Source organism: Sinocyclocheilus grahami, unplaced genomic scaffold, assembly GCF_001515645.1.
Source record: "Sinocyclocheilus grahami isolate Dianchi unplaced genomic scaffold, SAMN03320097.WGS_v1.1 scaffold347.1, whole genome shotgun sequence".
NCBI classification, from domain to species: Eukaryota; Metazoa; Chordata; class Actinopteri; order Cypriniformes; family Cyprinidae; genus Sinocyclocheilus; species Sinocyclocheilus grahami.
Window position 1 is genome coordinate 735,493 of NW_015505526.1, and position 9,676 is coordinate 745,168.

General features: G+C 39.1%; 1 protein-coding gene across 3 annotated transcripts in view; it reads left to right on the plus strand.

Annotated features, from left to right (window-relative positions):
* Positions 1-4,345: 4,345 nt before the first annotated feature.
* Positions 4,346-9,676, plus strand: part of LOC107548432 (homeobox-containing protein 1-like) — a 13,750-nt gene continuing 8,419 nt past the window's right edge. Inside the window, exon 1 of one of the 3 annotated variants that reach the window (XM_016229102.1) lies at positions 4,346-4,485. The gene's annotated coding sequence lies outside the window, so the exon portion shown is untranslated. Of the gene's footprint in view, positions 4,486-5,661; positions 5,802-6,433; positions 6,692-9,676 lie in introns of those variants that run through there. The other 2 variants (XM_016229100.1, XM_016229103.1) reach the window with 2 other exon arrangements.

A 9,676-nucleotide genomic window follows, 5' to 3' on the forward strand; every position in this document is an offset into this window, starting at 1 on the left:
TAAATCAAACCATTCCCATACGCGCTCCGAAGTTCAGAAGTTCTGAACTGAATCAAAAGATTCACAAGCCCACTCCAAAGTTCCAATCTAAATTAAATGATTCATGATCCGTGCTCCGAAGTTCCGACCTGAATCAAAAGATTCACAAACCCGCTCGAAAGTCCTGAACAGAATCAAATGATTTGTGATACAGGCTCTGAAATCCCAATCTAAAACAAATGATTTGTGATACCAGTTCCGAAGTCCAGATCTGAATAATGATTCGTGAACCATTATTTTAGATCGGGACTTAGAAGTGGATTCACGATCTGTGCTCCGAAGTTCCGACCTGAATCAAAAGATTCGCGAACCCGCTCCAAAGTCCCGATCTGAATCAAATAATTCACGATAAGTGCTCCAAAGTCCCGATCTGATTAAAATGATTCACGATACGCTCTCTCCGAAGTCCCAATCTATTTAATGATCACAAACCCACTCCAAAGTTCCAATCTAAATTAAATGATTCACGATCTGTGCTCCGAAGTTCCGACCTGAATCAAAAGATTCGCGAACCCGCTCCAAAGTCCCGATCTGAATCAAATAATTCACGATAAGTGCTCCAAAGTCCCGATCTGATTAAAATGATTCACGATACGCTCTCTCCGAAGTCCCAATCTATTTAATGATCACAAACCCACTCCAAAGTTCCAATCTAAATTAAATGATTCACGATCTGTGCTCCGAAGTTCCGACCTGAATCAAAAGATTCGCGAACCCGCTCCAAAGTCCCGATCTGAATCAAATAATTCACGATAAGTGCTCCAAAGTCCCGATCTGATTAAAATGATTCACGATACGCTCTCTCCGAAGTCCCAATCTATTTAATGATCACAAACCCACTCCAAAGTTCCAATCTAAATTAAATGATTCACGATCTGTGCTCCGAAGTTCCGACCTGAATCAAAAGATTCGCGAACCCGCTCCAAAGTCCCGATCTGAATCAAATAATTCACGATAAGTGCTCCAAAGTCCCGATCTGATTAAAATGATTCACGATACGCTCTCTCCGAAGTCCCAATCTATTTAATGATCACAAACCCACTCCAAAGTTCCAATCTAAATTAAATGATTCACGATCTGTGCTCCGAAGTTCCGACCTGAATCAAAAGATTCGCGAACCCGCTCCAAAGTCCCGATCTGAATCAAATAATTCACGATAAGTGCTCCAAAGTCCCGATCTGATTAAAATGATTCACGATACGCTCTCTCCGAAGTCCCAATCTATTTAATGATCACAAACCCACTCCAAAGTTCCAATCTAAATTAAATGATTCACGATCTGTGCTCCGAAGTTCCGACCTGAATCAAAAGATTCGCGAACCCGCTCCAAAGTCCCGATCTGAATCAAATAATTCACGATAAGTGCTCCAAAGTCCCGATCTGATTAAAATGATTCACGATACGCTCTCTCCGAAGTCCCAATCTATTTAATGATCACAAACCCACTCCAAAGTTCCAATCTAAATTAAATGATTCACGATCTGTGCTCCGAAGTTCCGACCTGAATCAAAAGATTCGCGAACCCGCTCCAAAGTCCCGATCTGAATCAAATAATTCACGATAAGTGCTCCAAAGTCCCGATCTGATTAAAATGATTCACGATACGCTCTCTCCGAAGTCCCAATCTATTTAATGATCACAAACCCACTCCAAAGTTCCAATCTAAATTAAATGATTCACGATCTGTGCTCCGAAGTTCCGACCTGAATCAAAAGATTCGCGAACCCGCTCCAAAGTCCCGATCTGAATCAAATAATTCACGATAAGTGCTCCAAAGTCCCGATCTGATTAAAATGATTCACGATACGCTCTCTCCGAAGTCCCAATCTATTTAATGATCACAAACCCACTCCAAAGTTCCAATCTAAATTAAATGATTCACGATCTGTGCTCCGAAGTTCCGACCTGAATCAAAAGATTCGCGAACCCGCTCCAAAGTCCCGATCTGAATCAAATAATTCACGATAAGTGCTCCAAAGTCCCGATCTGATTAAAATGATTCACGATACGCTCTCTCCGAAGTCCCAATCTATTTAATGATCACAAACCCACTCCAAAGTTCCAATCTAAATTAAATGATTCACGATCTGTGCTCCGAAGTTCCGACCTGAATCAAAAGATTCGCGAACCCGCTCCAAAGTCCCGATCTGAATCAAATAATTCACGATAAGTGCTCCAAAGTCCCGATCTGATTAAAATGATTCACGATACGCTCTCTCCGAAGTCCCAATCTATTTAATGATCACAAACCCACTCCAAAGTTCCAATCTAAATTAAATGATTCACGATCTGTGCTCCGAAGTTCCGACCTGAATCAAAAGATTCGCGAACCCGCTCCAAAGTCCCGATCTGAATCAAATAATTCACGATAAGTGCTCCAAAGTCCCGATCTGATTAAAATGATTCACGATACGCTCTCTCCGAAGTCCCAATCTATTTAATGATCACAAACCCACTCCAAAGTTCCAATCTAAATTAAATGATTCACGATCTGTGCTCCGAAGTTCCGACCTGAATCAAAAGATTCGCGAACCCGCTCCAAAGTCCCGATCTGAATCAAATAATTCACGATAAGTGCTCCAAAGTCCCGATCTGATTAAAATGATTCACGATACGCTCTCTCCGAAGTCCCAATCTATTTAATGATCACAAACCCACTCCAAAGTTCCAATCTAAATTAAATGATTCACGATCTGTGCTCCGAAGTTCCGACCTGAATCAAAAGATTCGCGAACCCGCTCCAAAGTCCCGATCTGAATCAAATAATTCACGATAAGTGCTCCAAAGTCCCGATCTGATTAAAATGATTCACGATACGCTCTCTCCGAAGTCCCAATCTATTTAATGATCACAAACCCACTCCAAAGTTCCAATCTAAATTAAATGATTCACGATCTGTGCTCCGAAGTTCCGACCTGAATCAAAAGATTCGCGAACCCGCTCCAAAGTCCCGATCTGAATCAAATAATTCACGATAAGTGCTCCAAAGTCCCGATCTGATTAAAATGATTCACGATACGCTCTCTCCGAAGTCCCAATCTATTTAATGATCACAAACCCACTCCAAAGTTCCAATCTAAATTAAATTATTCACGATCCGTGCTCCGAAGTTCCGACCTGAATCAAAAGATTTGCGAACCCGCTCCAAAGTCCCGATCTGAATCAAATAATTCACGATAAGTGCTCCAAAGTCCCGATCTGATTAAAATGATTCACGATACGCTCTCTCCGAAGTCCCAATCTATTTAATGATCACAAACCCACTCCAAAGTTCCAATCTAAATTAAATTATTCACGATCCGTGCTCCGAAGTTCCGACCTGAATCAAAAGATTTGCGAACCCGCTCCAAAGTACCGATCTGAATCAAATGATTTGTGATACAGGCTCTGAAATCCCGATCGAAAACAAATGATTTGTGATACCCGTTCCGAAGTCCAGATCTGAATAATGATTCGTGAACCATTATTTTAGATCGGGACTTAGAAGTGCGTATCACAAATCTAATTTGCGAAATGATTCGCAAACCCGCTCTGAAGTTCCGATGTGAATCAAAAGATTTGTAAACCCGTTCCGAAGTTCCGATCTAAGTCAAATGATTCATGAACCTGCTCCGAAGTCCCGATCTGATTCAAATGATTCGCGATACGTGCTTTGAAGTCCCAAACTCAATAAAATGATTCGCGATCCAATTGGAGTGCTTTGAAACAGTGAATCATTTTGCGATGCAATAGTTTAACTGATTAGTTTCGAAAAGCTCCGTTTCAAGGACGTACATTTCTAGAGTATTTACTTTAACTTCTTTGGTAATATCAGTGGTTTAAGATGTGGCCGAAATTACAACAACAGTGGTTTCACATACATTTAATGATAAAAATTATTACTAGGGACAATTTATAGTCACTGCAGGGAAATGTCCCAAGTAACTTTTTATAACACTCTTTCTTCTTTATTCTCATTTAATGAAAGAAGAACCTGAAGGGTACCTGAAGATATCATGTCCATGTTTAAATCCTCCTCAGATGCCATCAACTCAAGCAACTGTTTATGTAAATAAATGAACTTTAAACACACTTTTACGTATTATAAAGTTAATTTAAGGAAACCTTCGTCTTTCACACTATCTCCCGTTGCCTCGCCGCTTCTTTTCTGTACTCTGATTGAAATATAACGAAAGAAACACGTCTATCTATCTATATGACAATCGCATTCACTATGGAGGCGTGTTCGTGATAAACTACATTTCCCAAGTCGACCCAAGGCGTGCGTCGTGACGTCAGCGCGCGTCGTTACGTCAGCGCGGCTGCTGTCAGTCAGACAAAGACAGTCAGTCAGTCAGTCAGGGCGAGTCTTCCTCACAACATCACATAAAATATCATCTTCATCGCCTGACAGAGTGCATTAAATGATCTGCTGCGCTGAGATTTTGTGTATTTTCCTCATTCCAGGTAAGAAATGTGATTTTATCCTTGAGGAGAGTCAGTTTTGTGCTGGCTCGTGCTAAGCTAACTAGCCGCCTGGATAATTCAGTTCGTTTTGTTTATGTTGTTAAAGCAAGCTTCGTGATTTAGTTTTAATCGACATCCAATCTAAATTAAATTATTCACGATCCGTGCTCCGAAGTTCCGACCTGAATCAAAAGATTTGCGAACCCGCTCCAAAGTACCGATCTGAATCAAATGATTTGTGATACAGGCTCTGAAATCCCGATCGAAAACAAATGATTTGTGATACCCGTTCCGAAGTCCAGATCTGAATAATGATTCGTGAACCATTATTTTAGATCGGGACTTAGAAGTGCGTATCACAAATCTAATTTGCGAAATGATTCGCAAACCCGCTCTGAAGTTCCGATGTGAATCAAAAGATTTGTAAACCCGTTCCGAAGTTCCGATCTAAGTCAAATGATTCATGAACCTGCTCCGAAGTCCCGATCTGATTCAAATGATTCGCGATACGTGCTTTGAAGTCCCAAACTCAATAAAATGATTCGCGATACGCGATCCTATTGGAGTGCTTTGAAACAGTGAATCATTTTGCGATGCAATAGTTTAACTGATTAGTTTCGAAAAGCTCTGTTTCAAGGACGTACATTTCTAGAGTATTTACTTTAACTTCTTTGGTAATATCAGTGGTTTAAGATGTGGCCGAAATTACAACAACAGTGGTTTCACATACATTTAATGATAAAAATTATTACTAGGGACAATTTATAGTCACTGCAGGGAAATGTCCCAAGTAACTTTTTATAACACTCTTTCTTCTTTATTCTCATTTAATGAAAGAAGAACCTGAAGGGTACCTGAAGATATCATGTCCATGTTTAAATCCTCCTCAGATGCCATCAACTCAAGCAACTGTTTATGTAAATAAATGAACTTTAAACACACTTTTACGTATTATAAAGTTAATTTAAGGAAACCTTCGTCTTTCACACTATCTCCCGTTGCCTCGCCGCTTCTTTTCTGTACTCTGATTGAAATATAACGAAAGAAACACGTCTATCTATCTATATGACAATCGCATTCACTATGGAGGCGTGTTCGTGATAAACTACATTTCCCAAGTCGACCCAAGGCGTGCGTCGTGACGTCAGCGCGCGTCGTTACGTCAGCGCGGCTGCTGTCAGTCAGACAAAGACAGTCAGTCAGTCAGTCAGGGCGAGTCTTCCTCACAACATCACATAAAATATCATCTTCATCGCCTGACAGAGTGCATTAAATGATCTGCTGCGCTGAGATTTTGTGTATTTTCCTCATTCCAGGTAAGAAATGTGATTTTATCCTTGAGGAGAGTCAGTTTTGTGCTGGCTCGTGCTAAGCTAACTAGCCGCCTGGATAATTCAGTTCGTTTTGTTTATGTTGTTAAAGCAAGCTTCGTGATTTAGTTTTAATCGACATATATATCTAGTTTAAATCTATATAGGCTTGTTTACATGTCTAGATAGTTTATATAGTAATATAACAGTCACTCAATTAGTTATGTAGCCAGTTTTCCTAGTGTGAAAGTACTTAACTTGTGTATTTATTGGTGCATATTTAGACATGAATATTCATAAACAATCATGTGAATAACTCGCTGAGATTTATTTGTTTATGCATGTGTTATTTTAAGCACTTTCTGTTTGCAAAGGTCAGGACACAGATGAGTCATGCAAAACTTATTTTTGTTTATATAGGTTGAAATACCCCGTTTGTCTCATTTGAATTGTTATTTAATAAGTGCTTGTTTCATATATGTATGTTTATATTTCGTTTGCACGCTGGCGGTCTTTTTGGATATGCTGTTAGTTTTCATGCACAGAGATGATGGGCGTATATCTGTGCTTTTATCATTATCATATGACATGCATTAGGAAAAAAATACATATCTTAAAAACAAAGTCTGGGCTTTGAAGGTCAACCAAAGCCCCTTGATATGCAATGCATAGATGGAAATGAAGTTAAACTAAAGTGATTTGCTAATAATCCTCATAGATCATGTGTTTGCTGCATGGACTTGTTGTGATCTGCATTCATAACTTGAGTTTCCAGTATCTGTCAGAGGATGTGAGGAGCGTTCAGATGCATGGAAAAAGATTTCTTTCTTCTTTTTATGCACACTACTATTTATAGAAGCTCCTGGTGAAGTCTGTTGCAACACCTAAATAAGCAAGTAAGCTGTTAAAATGCATCTCGTCCCCGTTTCAATGTTTATTAACTTGCTTTGTTTTAGATATTGAAGGGTTTAAAGGTTAAATGTACACTTTTAAGTCATAAAACTTGTGCCAAATCATACCTCTATAACCATTAATGAAATTAATAAATATTTACACAAAGTCTACTATAGCGTGCCGTGCACTACTGTTTGTTGCTAGGTTTTGGAAAACCGAACATTGTAAAAACAGCCAACATATTGGAATGTCAAGTTTGAATAGTGCAAAAAACCATCAGACACATTTTCCATCCTGCTAAATTCAGTCTAATTTTGCATTTCACGATGACCCCGTCTCCATAAGCAGTAGTTATTAAATGAAAAGAAGAAGGGCGCATGGAATTCTCATGTGGATTATTATTTAAGGCTCTCAGTAAACTCATTTGACTTGTGTGGATGCAGTCAGATGAGCTGATGCACGTGTGCATGCGGTGCAGGACTGCACCCTTGACTTGCAGTCTCTGCAGCTGTGCCCTCATAAAGAGCCCTGCAGTGAACGCCTGCAGTATTTAATGCCACATGATCACTAATGCAGCAGGGCTCATGGGTGAGACCCTCTGTGCATGTTAAGAGATGTCAGAGGAGGATCGCATGCATGACAAAAGACAGCGACAGTGTTTTGTATCTTTCATCGAACACAATTTCTGCCTCAGTCAAAAGCCTCGCGGTGATATATTTTTAGAAACCCACAGCGGCTGCCATGTTCCTATCACAGACTTTTATAAGGATCATCTGAGATCTAAGTGGAAGCAATTATGCTGTACAAGAGCCCTTTTTTTAGCGGCGAGTGCTTTGGCTTCAGCGGTGTAAGGTTAACGGTTAACTTGTGTAAATATAATAGGTCTGGTATAATGGAAAACCCCAAACCAGTGAGGAATTTCACAGCAAATCAGCTGTGATACTGGGATGATTAAGTTAGAAGAGTTGTTGCCACAAGGCCGCTGTGTTGCCAGTCGTTCCCATTCATTTTTGCTGTAACAAAGCTAAAATAAAGATTATTAGTAGTCAAGCATCGCTGTTATTATTGCTCAAAATAGCTGTTTTACGTGCAGTTCAAGTGAGAAGAACATAGTTAAAATGTAACCTGGTTGGCTAGTCATCTATTACTACCTGGTATTAGTATGACTATGCGTAACCATTAGCTTAATATAAAACCATGTGCTCTAGGTTAAACAAAGCATGCTCCATATTTGCATTCTGCGCGTTAATCTGGAGTTACATAAACTCCATCCATCATTGGGTGGTATGGTTTCCTTGACAACAGCGACAGTAATTGCCCGTGCTTGTTGATGAAAGCCGTCTTGGATAAACAGAATTTTAAGTAGGTCAGATGAATCCTGCTTTTATCATCATAACTCGACTGCCAAGAGATGGCGGAGCACTTGAAATTATGATAATTCATTGGTTTGTCGTAGGATCTAAGTCTTGACATGTTTGAGTGAATTCCGGGTTTGTTCCTTCCTACTATTCTTATAGAATTATACTATTCTTATAAGCTGTGCACAGCAAGTAAATGTACAACCTGTATCCCACAATGCAACGCACTGGACATTCTGTTGACAATGTGACACAGTTCCAGACTAAAAACAAATGGCTATTAAACTAAGCTGTTAACTTAGTATAAGCTCTGAACAGGTCAGTAAGCAAGTCATTGGATTGATTCAAACCATATAAACATTAACTAATGCATTTGAGAGTCATTTGTGAATCAGTTTTTTTTTTTAAAGACAACCAGTCTTTTATTAAAGAGTACCAGTCTCAAAAGTAATTTAAGTGTTTGTTGTTGCATTGTGTAAATGTGCTGAATTGCAGTGCACTGACTTAAACTCTTAAGATTTTATTGAATAATGACTCCTCAATCGTGGCAATTAGATGTTAAAGAATATTTATACAAAATATGCTTATAAAGTTGCAAATTTTACATAATAATAATAATAACAACAGCAAGCCCTGAGATGAATGAAACAACAACACCCAATATTTTTAACATTTTGACTCACTGTTTGTTGAGAATTCTTAGGTTTTTGTTTAACTAGTGGTTTGTTGGTCAATATTGTGTGTTCTTTTTAATGACACTTATTTAAAATCTTTATTACATATATATTTTATAATATTATAATAAAGTTGCAAATCTTATACAACAATTTTTATTTTATTAACTTTTTTATATATATATATATATATATATACAGTGGGTACGGAAAGTATTCAGACCCCCTTAAATTTACGTGTGCATGCGGTGCAGGACTGCACCCTTGACTTGCAGTCTCTGCAGCTGTGCCCTCATAAAGAGCCCTGCAGTGAACGCCTGCAGTATTTAATGCCACATGATCACTAATGCAGCAGGGCTCATGGGTGAGACCCTCTGTGCATGTTAAGAGATGTCAGAGGAGGATCGCATGCATGACAAAAGACAGCGACAGTGTTTTGTATCTTTCATCGAACACAATTTCTGCCTCAGTCAAAAGCCTCGCGGTGATATATTTTTAGAAACCCACAGCGGCTGCCATGTTCCTATCACAGACTTTTATAAGGATCATCTGAGATCTAAGTGGAAGCAATTATGCTGTACAAGAGCCCTTTTTTTAGCGGCGAGTGCTTTGGCTTCAGCGGTGTAAGGTTAACGGTTAACTTGTGTAAATATAATAGGTCTGGTATAATGGAAAACCCCAAACCAGTGAGGAATTTCACAGCAAATCAGCTGTGATACTGGGATGGTTAAGTTAGAAGAGTTGTTGCCACAAGGCCGCTGTGTTGCCAGTCGTTCCCATCCATTTTTGCTGTAACAAAGCTAAAATAAAGATTATTAGTAGTCAAGCATCGCTGTTATTATTGCTCAAAATAGCTGTTTTACGTGCAGTTCAAGTGAGAAGAACATAGTTAAAATGTAACCTGGTTGGTTAGTCATCTATTACTACCTGGTATTAGTATGACTATGCGTAACCA